The sequence below is a fragment of the Nicotiana sylvestris genome, chromosome 2 (assembly GCF_000393655.2).
Source record: "Nicotiana sylvestris chromosome 2, ASM39365v2, whole genome shotgun sequence".
Taxonomy (NCBI): Eukaryota; Viridiplantae; Streptophyta; class Magnoliopsida; order Solanales; family Solanaceae; genus Nicotiana; species Nicotiana sylvestris.
In genome coordinates, this window is record NC_091058.1 from 60802072 (window position 1) to 60818082 (window position 16011).

The following is a 16011-nucleotide window of genomic DNA, read 5'->3' on the forward strand; positions in this document are numbered from 1 at the left end:
CATACGTATATGCATGATACTATAAGTATTTCATGAGTTACAGAGTTATCCGGACTTACATGTTGAGTCATTACTCTATATTTTTTCCATGTCTGTTATGTACTTATTTATGTGCCTTATATACTCGGTATATTATTCGTACTGACATCCCTTTTGCCTGGGGAAGCTGCGTTTCATGCCCGCAGGTCCCGATAGACAGGTCGAGGGCCCTCCAAGTAGGCTATGAGCTTAGCGGAAGATGCTGGTGCGCTCCATTTACTTCGGAGTTGCTTGTTTGGTTAATATAATTTAGATGTGTATAGTTTGGTACGGTGGGATTCTGTACCGACCTTTAGGAAAATTATGTGTTCTTAGAGGCTTGTTGTCAGATGTCATGTACGTAAAAGATTGTTTGGCCTTGTTGGCCTATATTCATTGTACGAGTGGTTATTTTGGCCTTATAGGCTCGTATGTCTTACGTATAAATTGGTATTACATGTTATATTCTACCTATTTCACGTCAGCCTCTCCGGCTCAGTTATCTATGATAGTATGATACACAAAGATACGTTATATTGGTACTCAGTTGAGTAAGGTACCGGGTGCCCGTCGCGGCCCATCGGTTTGGGTCATGACAAAAGTGGTATCAGAGCAGTTCTATCCTGGGGAGTCCACAAGCCGTGTCTAGTAGAGTCTTGTTTATGGGTGTGTCGTGCACCACACTTATAAGCAGGAGGCTATAGGGCCTTTAGGACTGTCACTCTATCTTCTTACTCTAGATCGTGTCATAGATCTCAATTGTAAGAACTCAATTTCCTAACTCTATCTTATTCATAATACGACGATACCTACATCTAGAAAGACAGTTGGTAAGAGATATAGCTGTGTAAGAGTTGAGTCAGAGGAACTCCATTTTTGCATCATGCTTATGATGGATTAATATGAGGTATTCAGCAAATCATGTGTATACTAAGATGTGTAAGCTTCTTGATAAGGATTCCTAAGGCAAGAATGCTTATCCACTCTTACGGTAAAAAGGAATAAGAGAATCAGAAGGTAGACACAAGTTTCAACAAGTAAAAGAAGCAAGGTGACGAAGGGTACGGGGTTCCCAGTTAATGAACATTAACAATATTTACAATTCAAGCAGATAAATATAAACATTCTGAGATACCTTCAATTGTAATAGAGGTATGTATAATTAGTCATACCCATCTCAATTATGCTCCATGGGTGCTAAAAGAAGTAGTATAAGAGGAAGATGGGATATCAAGATCCAGCTAGGGTTAGAGTAACACAAAATGATGGATGAATTGTTTGCGTCAGTTGACATTTCCGAAGAATATTGCAAATGTGCTAATACATCTTCTCGTGAGATACCCAAATGTTGTACTCTAAAATAATACAGCTAGATATGAGCACTACGAAGATAGGTACTGAAAGCCTGGAAGGGATAAATATTACCTTAGTGTGACTCTCGTCCCTAGTAGAGTGAGGACGTTGAGCAACCCGAATAGTCGATGAATGAATCAAGAAGAGCTAATAGCAAAAGAATGTCGTTTTGAAGTTTTCACAAGAAAGGGATACGCAGAAATATTAGCAGAGTAATGAGAAGAGAGATAAGGAAGAATTATGAGTGAGATATGATTCAAGGATGACAACGGTAGAGTGTTACAAAATCAATTGTCAAATGAAGAAAGAGACAAAAGGTGATGGGCCTTAAGACAACAAAAGAGTATATGCCATACAGTCATATCCTCATTTCAGGAAATAAGTTCGCAACTCTAACGTGATTACCAAAAAAAAGTTTGACCTAGAATAATAGAAATCAGTATGGATTGGTGAACAAGATAAACTAAACATGAATTAGGAACTGAGTGATTTGATAATAGTTAGCATCATGAGAATTTCAGATTGTGTTCCGGCAGTAATAGAATGGACAACAGAAGAAGATCCATGACGAATTCAGAGGATGGTCATTCAGGAAAACGCTTCCCCAACGTAAGCAATATGAGCAAAGTTAAGCTTAAAGGACTGTATGTGCCAGTTACACTAAGTGCCACCATCACGAGTGAGGAATTTTGTTATCTTTGGTATAGAAAGGATTACCACAAGGCGAGTAAGGATCATCGATGATGTGAAAAGATGCCAAAGATGAAAAGGTAAAACATCTATAGGCAGATCGTCGTAGCTCCAACTCTTAGTACTCCCCTAAAGGGGGGAATATGGAATGGTGTGTCATTAAGTCAGAATTAAGTGGATCTAGTAACTATGGAATGATAAAGGAAGAATGCGACAAAAATGAGAAATGGATGAGATTGCACTTATTCAAATGTTATAGATATGCTATGATTCTAGAACATTATGTAAGCATGGCGTCAAGAAAAGAAAGTAAGGGTTCCTGCCCGGGATATTTTTGATAAATAAGGAGCTAGTAAGACAAAGGAAAGAACCCAAGAAAGATTACGCAAAATATGGATATGAGAAAGGGACAATGAGTAGTTAATAATTGATTCAGGAAGAACCTACTCATGACTAGACAAGAGGTTATAGACAAATCAGCAAATCATGCAAGTTAAATATAGTGAATCCCAACATGGAGAATTCGGCCTTTCAGTGATGTCATTATAATACTGGAGATGTATTCAAATAGGAGTCGGGGTAGTTGAAGGTACCTTATGAATGTTACGGGAATAAAAGAGAGTTCCACTGGGAAGACAGTCAAAATACTAGTTTAGAGGCAACCCTATACAAGCACAAGGGGGTGGAGATAAGTAACTACGAATAATTATAGGCAAGGAAGGACATCAAAAGGTCCATAATAAGCTCACAACTTTACAAGAGTCAGAGGGTCCTCCCTAAATACTACAAAGAAAGACTAGCTGAGAAAGTAAGGAAGAAGGCTTCAACCCAAGCTCAGTGACCTAATGAGGGAATGGTCTTATAACGACAGTCTCACAACAATATTGCATGCACTCCATAAGAAAATGGCACCTACCGTAGCTAATGAACGGGAAGTAAAATCAGAAGTGATATCCAAGATCATATGAGTGGTATGGGATTCCAATATGCGTGGGCACTAAGATAAGCTAAGTATGCACACGAAAGGGGGAAGAAAGACTAGGAAAAGTAAAAGCTTACGTTTAAGGAAAGATGAGAAGGAAAAAAAGGAATTATTTGATCAATGATCCGAAGTCAGTTACGTTATGGATACACTTAAGAGTTTAGAGTTTTATATATGCAGCATATACAGCCGTAGAAGATTTTGGTATAAGTTAAAAGAAAAAATTGAGCCCAGGTCATAGACAAAAGGATTTGGTTGTTAGAGGATTGTATCATGGATATTCAAGAGCATACATGAAAGGCTAAAGTAATAACTAATACCATGAGCCGCATATTGGAAAATAGCTTAAGCCTAAAGACTGATCAGAAGGAAGAAGAAAATAAAGAGTTACATCAACGAAGTAAATCAGGAGTCTGATTATTGGACCCAGAAAATTATAGACCTCGTGATTGAGAATATTGTAGGATCACTCTTAATATCATAAGTACAAGACAGATAGTACAACAACCATATTCTATAACGGCTCTACGATAAAGCCAGTTAGAAGAGTACCAGCCTCACCAGAAGTCAATATGAAGCTTCCATCAGATTGTGTATACACCAGAGGTGCAGTATTATAATAGAGCTTCAAGTTGTGGATGTGAATTATACCTATGTGGAAGGGAGGTCATGAAAGAGATAGAAGATGTGATGTGAGATTTTAAGGCAAGTAAGCTAAAGGTAAACAACGTACGCGATACTAAGGTGCAGAAGATCGTGAACAGTCCATGCTTCGGATAGAATACTAGAAGCACTAGGATTCAATATCTAGGAATGATAGCAAAGTCGTCAATGGCGTACCTTCCAACCTATGGTTTCTAAGTACCGAGCGATCTAGTCAAGAGAGTAAAGAAGAGTTAGAGACGATATGATGTCTCGCTTGATGTTCTAGAATAATATAAGGAAATCTATGGTGAAAGAAAGATGAAGGAAGGTTGCGAACAAGTATAAATAGATATGTGTGGGTTGCAAGCTAAAGTATGGTAGAGCGACAAGATTGTAGGAAGACATGAGTCATGATAAGAAAGGACGAGTGAGAAGGTGACAAAATGGATAAGTCACAGGATTAAGCCTATGAAAACAAGAAGATTTGATGGTTTCTCTAAGTTATACAAAGCTTAGTATAGCCTAAATGAACTCAAAGGAGTCAAAGACAAATGTCATTTAGAAGAGGTGGAATGCTGCCCTAGTAATAGAATAAGGGTGTAATTGTTGTAGATAAAGGATGATGTTCGGGCCTTCGCCTGAGTAATAATTTGAAGAGGATTTCACGAATGGTACGGAATTAAAATATCCGCGTAAGGTGAATCACATTGGGATGCTATAAAATATGATTATTGAAGTACAATATTGCCCCCAAGTGGATCAGGAAAATCACTTTAAATATTCCTCGATGCAATGTAAGCCCTAGTGGCAATGTATTACGTAAGAAGTTTCAAGTTATCAATGGACGATTGTAGATAAACATTGAGGTGAATCGACAATGGATGGATAAAATTTACGTACGAGATGAGATTAGACAATCATTCCTAAGATGAATAGTAATGAAGAAGTATTAAAGGACTTAGACTTATACACATATGATAAGCAACGAAAGAGTAACCTGGAGTTTGGTCGTAGACCTCAGTAACTATAAATCGAAGTAAGAGTCATGGTATAGTATGACCTAGCTAGATGGAGTAAAGTCATACAGATGGATAAATGGATCTATGAAATAAGATATAGCAATATTCGTAAGTTCAACAAAGTATCGAGCAAAGAACTTCAAGTATACCTATAGATGCCTAGAGGAACATCTTGTCAAGCTCTATATATATATTTACAAAGTGAAGCCTAGAGATTGGCTAAAAGCTGGAGGGAAAAGGAAAGAAGAGTCGCATAAGGCATACTTACAAAGTCAGAGTCATACAGGCTGCATGACAGGAGGTAGCAACAGTTACGAGATTGGAAAGATTTCGACCACAAGTCATGGTATGAGAAAGAGGGCTAAAGGGGGGAATACCCTAGACTTTGGATTTATTCACAGAACAACTGTCTAAATGTCAAGGGGAGTATTAAGGTATTCACAAGACCTATAAGTTATAAAAATGATAATAGCATCAGTCAATATTCGAGGACAAATGTTCCAAAGGGGGGAATGATGTTACTCCCCGTAATATTACATCGATATTTCGTTCCGTAGTATTATATTACGATGATGTTACATCCTTCAGTATTATATTATGACGATGTTACGCCTTGTAGTATTACATTATGATTATGTTACGCTTCACAGTATTAAATTACGACGATGTTGCACCTTGTAGTATTGTACGTTGAATTTGTCGTAAGGTAATGGACAACAATCCAAGAAAAAGATTATTTGGTGATTATAAGGATTATGCTAGTTCAAACAAGTGATGAGTAAATTCGTGAAGGTGATATGGGAAGCAAGTCAAAAAAATGAATTTTCGTCCAAATTTGGCATGTTGGGGTAAAATACGGGCCGAGCGTTAATACCCGATATTTATGGACTAATGTCATACAAGGTAACACATGGCCTTGATAGTAAGGTGTATATGGTATGTTAAAAGTAAGTAGTATTTTAAGTAAGTGTAGATAATTCTTAATTATATTGGTAATTGGTTAATTACCGGGTAAGAGGACATTACCTAGTTAATTATTTAAAAAATGAGATAAAGATTAAATCTCTCCCCCCCTCCCAAAAAACAAACGTGGCAAAAAGCCACAAAACTAAGAAATGACTCATTATCCTTCTTAAATAGGGGACTATCTAAGATGTATTTGAAATTAATAAGTAAAGACTTATTATAAATCTTGCCTCATTTTTCATTTGGACAAAAGAAAGACTTGCTACTAAGTCTTGATTACATTTTCATTTTGGACAAAGTCCAGAACGTCCATCTTCATAGATTCAAAATACTTCAATAATAGTAGCTAAATTCAATCCAGGCTCCAACGAAAATTCTTGCATCAAAACAATTCCAACGAGAATTGTTAGAATCGTAGCAACGTAAAATTTTGCGGTTCTAAAGGAGTACGGTGCAATCTTCTCCAAAAATATTATACGGAGTTTTCCCTACTCCAGGTATGTTAAGTCTATCCCTTATTTCTTTTGGCATGATCTATACGTCACAAACAAAAGGAGCAAGTGCATAATTTTCATAAATGACTCTATTCATAGAAATACTAGGGATGTCTATGTCGATTTTTTATTTGTTACTTTATGTGCTGTTCTCTTATTCGCCGGTGTAGTTGCTAAATCCGCCCAATTCTCCCTTCATGTATGGTTACCTGATTCCATGGAGTGGCCTACTCCCATTTCGGCTCTTATACATGCTGCTACTATGGTAGCGGCGGGAATTTTTCTTGTAGCTCGGCTCCCCATGTGAATTTTTATTATATCTTCTGTTTACGAGGCTCAGAAAAATATGTATTTGACAAAAGTTTATCCGAAATGCATATTAAATTTTATGGCATACCGAGAAAATCTTATTAACATATTTCTTATGAATTTCATGCATTTATACATGTACATTGCCCCATGACCAGATGGCGTTATATACATGTATATATGTATATTATATGTATATGGGATATGGGAAAAAGTTACAGCTTTATATACGCACCACCACCTGATCAGCTGGTATACGTTGATGATTTGCCCATGATGGCCGAGATGATATGATGGGATGCCCTCAGAGGCTTGAAAATGTTATGAACACATGTACCTATGCACGATATGATATTCATACGCATATGCATGACACTATAAGTATTTCATGATTTACAGAGTTATCCATACTTATAGGTTGAGTCATTTACTCTATATTTCTTCCATGTTTGTTAAGTACTTTTTATGTGCCTTATATACTCGATACATTATTCGTACCGATGTCCCTTTTTCCTAGGGATGCTACATTTTATGCCTGCAGGTCCCAATAAATAGGGTGAGAGCCCTCCAAGTAGGCTATGAGCTCAGCGGAAGATGTTGGTGCGCTCCATTTGCTTCGGAGTTGCTTGTTTGGTTAGTATGATTCAGATGTTTATAGTTTTGTATGGCGGGACTCTGTCCCGACCTTTATGTGTTTTTAGAGGCTTATAGACATATGTCATCTACGTAAAAGATTGTATGGCCTCGTCGGCCTATATTTAGTGTACGAGTAGTTATTTTGGCCTTATAGGCCCGTATGTCTTACGTATAAATTAGTATTACATGTTATATTCTACCTATTTTACGGCATCATCTCTGGCTAAGTTATCTATGATAGTATGATATGAAAAGATACGTTATTTTGGTACTCGGTTGAGTAAGGTACCGGGTACCCGTCGCGGCCTATCGGTTTAGGTCGTGACAATCACCTTCCGCTAATCATGGATTTTCTTACTAACTCTTCCAAGAACTCTAATTTTCTCTTCGGTGGGGGTCCGAAAGAGAACAAATATAAATAAATCAATGTTGATGCTGACCCCCTACACTAAGCACCATCATCCCCAAAAGACTCGACATAGCTAAGGACTTCGAAGATAAGTTTCCTTCTTCATGTTCTCGCACTTGGGCTGTTGGTATATACCCTTCTTCCATCCACTCTTCCAGCATTCCTACTGTGAAGGAGGATTGCGATTGCCATGATTTGAACATTATTTCTCCCGAACTGGTGGTGTGAGTAACCTTCTCTAAGAAGGGCTTCATGTACATTTATACGTACCCATTTACTCTGGGTGCATTTTATTTGAGCGGGGGGAATTGACCCAATAATTTTGGAGATATGCCACAAATACCAGGTTTGCTTGGCACAAGTGGGCCATTCTGTATGATGAACGATGGCTTGTCTACGACGGTTGTGCTAGGAGATGAAGGAAGAGCCCACCTTGGCTCGTATGATGAATCTCTACTCCGCCATGATATTTTGTGGGGGAGTAATAAATTTCAGTAAACATGGCCACCATACTTTGCTCACCAGCATGGATAACGACATCGACCATGGATGGATGGAGCGGTTTATCATTGTTGCCACCAGGGATATCATCCCGACCACAACTTCATCTTTCTCTGAGTCCTGGACTCGTACATGTAAGTTCAAAGTCTATCTCTTTTATGACAAAAGGTTGTTTCATATGGTGGACACCATCAAGGGTTGAAGGCTTGGATGGGTGGGTTCAGAAGATTCTAGACATCACCATGCCTTAGACCCGCTGGTGGAAACAATTGGCCCCCAAATATGGGTGGAATGCCAAAAATCATGGTAAGTTGACTCATGAAATTGATTTTGTCCTCATCTCATTTTTGTGCATAAGAAAATTAGTTAACCTCTTTTTTTCTGTTGAATTCAGGTCTCCCGTAGGGCTCTGTTACCATCCCTAAAGAGGATATTTTGTCTTATCACGTAGAGGCTGCAAGGTTGCTGAAGGAGGCTTTCACCTGAACAGGCGTCATCAGATCTGCTTCCGGTGCAAGCACTTCCTCTCGGAGTCTCCGGCCGGAGAACAAGCAACCAAAAAGGTGGCGTTCTTCCTCGGCCGAGGGAAAGAATAAGAAAATGAAGAAAGCCGCGCCTAAGCTAGCCATAGTCACTGTGGTGATTGATGATGATGGGGAAGCCAATGATGAAGGGGCTTCCCCACAAATGAGACAACGACCTTCATCATCTCAACAGAATGCTCAATTTGAAAAGTTTATAACCCCAACCGGGGACAATGCCTAAGTGCTTTAGGAGAGTTTGACTTGGTGGAGAATGTCAATTCTCTCTTTCCAGTCCTAGTTGTTGCTGCCAATACTATGAGGCTGAGTATCAGGCCTCTTCCATATTCGGTTAGCGAGCAACCAACAACTAGCACTGCCTTTGTCGCAGCCGTTTCTCAACCCACAATACCATTAACTTCATCTCCTTCCACACCGGCCATACCTTAGTCACCAACAACTACTACATCACCCCTACCGGCCGCAGACACCCGAGAGGTGGATGTTCCTCCCCCCAGTCCCTAGACTATTGGAATTTGGGGCACACATATTCGCCCACTTCTACAGATCCCAAAGGAGGAGGAATGTTCCCTATTAATATATATCGAGTTTCATCTGCCGTCCCGGCCGGTAGAAATCGCCATTTACCTGAAGCCGCTAGCTTCAGAGAAAGATAATAAGAAAATACACTCTCTTTCGGGGGAGTGTATCATAAGTTATGCCAATGTACAACGCAACATCGATATTGTATTTGTGCTTTTTACTGTCTATTTCCTTTTGACTTGCAATGACATAATTTCTGACTTGGGCTTTGCTTCGCAGGCTAACTTGCGTCTGAAGGCATTTAGAAAGTTGATCCTCGATTAAGAAAAGCTTAAGTCTGAGTGGGATCAACTGTTGGCTGAGAGGGACCAAATTGCTGCTCGCCTCTCCATGTTGGAAGCAAAAGCTGCTAAAGTCAATGAGTTGTAGGCTCGACTGCAACAGGGTGAGAAGGAAGTAATGGCCTTAACCAAGAATCCACTATGTTAAACGTACAGTTTCAAAAAGCCAAGGCTAAATGGTCTGAGGTCGAAAATTTTGTGCTTCTTGCTATCGAGCACGAGGCTGCCTCCATTGAGCGAGTAAATAACTTGGAGGCAGCCTTGAATTCCAAGACTGCAGAGGCCGCTAATGCCAACGAGAAGCATACCCAGATGGGGTATAGGTATAAGAGGATCATGGAACATAATAAGGTTCATATAACCATTATTTGTGACCTTGATATTGGCCTTAATGCTGTGAGATTCGAGCGAGATGGCTTTTCGATCGAGGTTGGGCAGCTTAAAGCATAACTTCAGCATCAAGAGGATTCCCTCATCATTGAAACAACATATTCTATATATATAGCATGAGGTGAAAAACCTTGAAGGAGGCTAAAGGGGGCGTCATTGATATTGATGGTGAAATCGCTAGGGCCCGAGAGTTGGAGTCAACCGCTCGAAGACGCCTCCCAGCTTAGCCTGATGCATGTGACCTTTTTGATTCTGGTTCTGAGTTCTCGGGAACCAAGGAGGAACTTAAATAGAATAATGGTAAAGGCCAAGATCCCGAGCTGACGACAGATCTTACTTCTCCTAGGGGCACTGATGCTTCTCTTCCCCCGAGTTCTAGGGGCGATATATTTAGTTTTTTGCTTTCTTTATCTTTGTTGTTTTATTTTTGTATTTTTGTACTTGTGCTGCTTGGCACATTTGATAATATTTTTGTTTAAGCATTGAGCAAAGTTTACTTTTTTGCATCGAATTATGCAAGGCTTCAGGTGAATTTTTCCCCGATAGCATTTGGGTTCCGAGCATAACTCTTCTGGAACCAACCCTTTACTATGAGGGTTTCACAAGAGAGGGCCCTCATATGTTTACGATGCTCTTGAAGAGGACGTCTCCTGTTCATTCCGACACTAGTATTTGATGTACTTGATTAACTTTCAAATGATAAAATCAATTCATCGTTTGGACAAGATACTTTATTTTGTTCCTTCTATCTTCAAAAGTACACAAGCATTCGTCTTGCTAAAAAAGAAATTGCCATTCCTTGTGGCTAATTTATACAACTTATTTCTACGGGGTTGGCTGTGCAGTATTCAGTTTCGATGAGACATTTTTATTCCCGAATTTCATAGTCCTGATTTCTGTGGTAATCAGATTACCGTATTCTAATATCATTCCCCCCAGTGTTTGAATGCAAAGAATGCGAATTGGAACACTAGAAGTCTTGCTCCTTTGAGGATTCCACTAGTGAATGGTTGGATAATCTTTGGTCTGATAGCAAGCTTCATTTCCCGTTAGGAACTTTGCTACTGAGCCAAAGATTTTCTAACCACCCTCAATGGCTTGTATGGAAGGAGCACTCGTAAACAATTGAATAGCCTTTGGTCTAATACCAGGCTTCGTTTTTCGTTAGGAACTTTCCTATCAAGCCAAAAACTATCTAACCATCCCGTAGTGGCTTGTCATTTCATGCCTTGTCATTTAAAGGTCTTATTTCTGCCGATGACATTTCCTTCATAGTAAATTTTCCATTCCTGCCTCGTTAAAAACCTTGTCAGAATAACCCAATTAGGACAAAACCCGGACGAAGGAAAAAAGAGTGCAACACATACTTTCAGTATAAATGGTGCTCATCAACAATAATTCCCTTTGAGGTAAGTCACGTTATAGTTGCTTGGCAATTTTACTCCATCTTAGTTTTCTAGTTCGTATGATCCTTTCTCGGTGAAAGCTGAAACTCGGTAGGGGCCTTGCCATGTCAGACCCAGCTTTCCTATATTAAGCTCCTAGGTGTTTGATCTCGTTCAAGTCATACCTTTATTTAAGGTTATAAAACGGTTGATGTAATAGTAATACCCAACAAGGAGTCGAGGTCGATTTTTCACATGGAGTTATGAATGGAATTTAGGGGCATATAATATAGTGTATGAGCTTGAATTATGTCAAATTGCACTTCCACAAACTTGGGTTGCTTCTACGTCTAATTTAAAATAAGATTACAAACTAAAGACTTAAAACTAGGAAATTATTTTTGTTGTTGTTTTTCAAATGATATAAAAGGCCTAGGGCTATGACCTTCACCTAGGTGTTTGACTAACGGATTATAAACTCTAAAGCTTGTTTTATTATCCGGGGTGCATAATAGCTATCAACACTCGAGTACCCACTCAATACCTATCAGCCAGAGAGTAATTTTGCCCAATTTGACTTTCTCATGTCCAAATGGGTATTGAACAAAATGGTTGATACAAAGCTCAAGTCGGGTTTTACTATCTCTTGGTTCAACACTTTAATTGGGACTATCAATCTCTTGATTTACCCAATTTTTTGTTAGCCAAGTTTTCCTAGACTAAGTCTCTCTTTCTCAAGTAGAGACCAAGTCAAATAGGAATGAACTATTGTTTGCAACCATCAATTCTACCATTAAAAGCAAGAACAAGGCTAAATAATAAATATCCAACCATAAACAAGCAATAAATCAAACACCCATTAAGATTACACTCTAGGGTTGGGTCATAACCCTAGTGAATATCTAGTTACTCTTGCTTAAGATTGAAGAAATAGAAGAAGAAATGATAATTAAACCCATATTGATAATTAAAATGATGAAATTTATATTCAAAAAGCTAAAAATAGCAAAAACTTCTAAAGAGAGTAAAGAAAATCGTCTACTGTAGCGGCTAATGTCAAAACTTGACTTAAAAAAAGTGAAACTCTTCTATTTATATAGGGCTGGAATTTTCGGACAAAAATTCCCTTTCAGAGGTTCTGCGGCCGCACAATTTCAAGTGCGGTCCGCACTTTTTTTCAGCTGACAAGATTGGAAACCTGCGGCCGCATAATTTTGAACTGCGGCTGCACTTCTCTCTTTTTGCGGTCCGCACAAATGTGTTTGCGGCCGCACTTTGCTCTTCTGCGATCCGCACAAATGTGACTGCGGCCGCACAATAATTGTGCGGTCCGCACTTTTGTTGAACTTGAAATGCAGGTTCTCTAAACTTTTGCTCTTTCCCAATTTCTACGGCCGTACTTTTCATATGAGGACCGCATTTTTCACACTTTTCTGATAGGCATTTCTTCACATCCTGCGGCCGCAGATGATAATCTGCTGTCCGCACTTCTGAGCGTTTATTTCTATTTTGGTCCTTAAGTTCAGAACATTCCTTGAGTTGGATTTCATCTTGGGGGCTCATTTTCTAATATTCCTGCAAGTAAGTATATTTCATTAGTTTTTGGGAATACGATTAAATGCTTTTGGACAAAAACAAAAGCTAAAAGGTGCTAATAAGTAGCCAACATCCCTACTTATCAACTCCCCCAAACTTAAGATTTTGTTTGTCCTCAAGCAAATAAGGCAATTCCCACCTCCACAAGTTAAGAGTTATTCCAGATAATCAAGAATGCATCAATCACACGTCAATTGGGACCAACAATTACCCATAACACTTATGAATTATCAACAAGGCAACGAGTTGAACCTTTAAGCACGAATGGTTCTAATGTGATACTTGAGTATCAAGAGTTGACTTTATTCATCAAGGAAGCTCGCTTTTTCATGTAGGTCACTGTGGATCCCAAACTCCTCCTCCTCTACTATCCGTTTGCCTATCTCACTCAAGAATATAACACTCAATTCAAAGATTTGTGAAAGCTACGCTCATCTCTCTCAAAAGAATGTCGCAAGTACGACTCTAAGTACCATAGGCTTGCCCCTAATGTAAATCACCACTAATGTAAGCTCAATCAGCTTGAAATCACGCAGGGCTTTTTCGGAATGCAATTAAGGCATTTGGGATAAGGTTGGATATGCTATGATCGACGGGTTCATCTTTCCTTAAACACTCCATTTTCTCTTATCGCTCATGCTTTGCAAACTCTTTGAGGCATTTTCTTTTCCTTAGGGGAACTAGAGAGACTTGGCATCACTCTTTCTTGGTCATGATATTTATTTTCTCCTTCTTTGCTTTCTCCACGCTTTGCATCATTACTTTTCTTTGAATCCCTTCAACTCTTCAACTTATTCACTTTCTTTTTTGCATTTTTCTTTTTGTTCTTTCTATCTTATTTCTTGCCTTTCCTTCTCTTCATTTCTTTTCTCTTTTTGTGCCTTGGTACCTTTTTCAAAATCCTCGTCTTTCCCCCAAACTTATGCTTTTAGCCAATTTTTTCTCAAGAGTGTTAAGGAAAACTCGAGTGCCAAGAGAGGGTCACAACAAAATGGGTCAAGGCTTGTAATATGGTTATCAAATGAGAAATTTTTTTAGGCTTAAATGGGTTGACTAGGGATAACAACATTGGTGGGCCATGGAAAATTTCAAGCGGGCCAATGAGAGCCTACAATCACTTCTCAAGCCAAGCAAAACTTAAAATTTCATCTCGAAACACATTCTGGGAAAGTTCTAGACCATTCGCACGGGTACTTGGACTTGCCACAAAAATATCTCACCTCTCATACAACTGGATTGTTAAAGAGGATAGAGTCGAGGATCCATAATGACCATATTCAAGATTGAAAATCCCTATGGTTTGACTAAACCACTCGATGACTGCTTAAGTCAACACAAGAGTCAGCAGGTCATTAACTAGAGCTATTTCTTTCTAAAAAGGTTGTTTTTAATTATAAGCACGTAGTTAGGTGTGTTGGTACCAAGTGAAGCATGTTTGACTCTTCGAGCCTGACTCAATTAGGTCTTTTTATTCATTATTACTACTATTCTTACCTAAATACCAAAAACGTACTCAATCCCTTAAGAAGGTTGTCACGCCATCCATTATTGGGAAGAGTCACCCGGTTCACACAAAAACTACCTTTGGATAGAACCGTTGCATTAAGAAAACCAAAGGCTTATTGTCCAATAAAACATAAAAAGAAGATACTAGATTAAAAAGAAGTTATTAGATTAAACAAGAAGCTACTAAATTAAACATTGACTAATAAGAAAACAGAATAAAGAAGCTAAAAAAAACTATTGAAAGCATAATGAATATACATAATGAGAGAAGAAAAGAGAGAATATATACATGAAGAGAGAGAGAGAGAGAGAGAGAGAGAGAGAGAGAGAGGAGGGAATATATATACATGATAAAGAGAAAGAAGAAAATATTGTCAGTTATTACAAACCAAATGTCTAGAAATCATCCAAATAGCAAATAAACTCCACCCCTCCCCCCGAATAAAAATAAGCATTGTCCCCAATACTTAACAAAATAATAATAAAGAAGGGTAAAAGTGAAGAGGACTCCCTATGTGGCCTTGGACATCTTCGTATCCAGAGCAGCGTCACCCCCCCAGTCTCCTCTAACTGGATCTCATCATCCTCGGCTCTAGGAGTAACTGGGTTGGTAAACATATGGTGCACCGCCTCAGTGTCGGCAGCCAGATCTGGCTCCTCAGACTGGCCAACTGCTGCTACTAGAGCCAATGGTGATGCTGGATCTGCTGGTACTGGTGGATGTGCCTCTATCAGCATGTCAAATGAAAGATCACCAACTTCTGCTATCCTGGTCACCTCTTTTCTCAGCCTGTCAACTGATTTCTTGGACGCTTGTGATTTTTTCATCTTCTTTACCTGCTTCCCCAACTCCTCAATCACTGCTCCATGTGCTACCAAGGTGTTCATGATGGTGGTCTGGTTCTCCAAGATCTTCTTCAATGTATCCTCCATTGTCGGAGGAATCTAGGGTGCCGAAGTGGACGACTGTGCTGCAACAATATTGGATATATCAGACAACTTTGTAGTGGCTGTCTGCATCCAGTTGTTGAGGCTCGCCAGTGTATGGGATACGCACAACGTAGATAGTGGATGAGTGGGCATGGGAACCGACTTCAAAGTCGAGGTGGAAGGCACTGATGCTGAAGGACATGAAGTAGGAGGTAGAGGCGTAGCTTCTGCACTATCGTAAGGCTCTGCTACTGTCTCTGCAGCTACCCCGACAGGCTCGTCAGACTGGCCTATAGTAGTAGAGGGTTGACCCTTTTTCTTTGGGTTTCCACCACCCATCAAAAAATACCATGATAAGGGCTTCTTTGCTTGCACCTTGGTGTCAAAATCCCTCGGCTCCACCCCCGAATATGTAAGGTACTTAGTGATAGTGTTGGGATACGGGTCATACTGGAGGCGGCTCCAGGACTTTAAGAATTTCAGCTAGCCATGATCGAGCTGCATCTCCCAGTGCTAACATTTCCAGGTATTACAAAGGCTCCACATCTTCAAATCCTAACTACGTGTTCAGGGTGTTATGATCGAATATCACCTTTAGATTTCTTAGTTTTGTTACCTTGGTCCCTTTCTTTATATGTGCCACATTGGCATAAAATTCGTAGACTAAGTATTCCTTGGCATCTACCACACGCTGGGTGAACCACATCCACCCCTTCCGCTCCCAAACTTGTCTCAACACTGCCGGGCTGTATTTATCAAGGTCTTTCAACATGAACT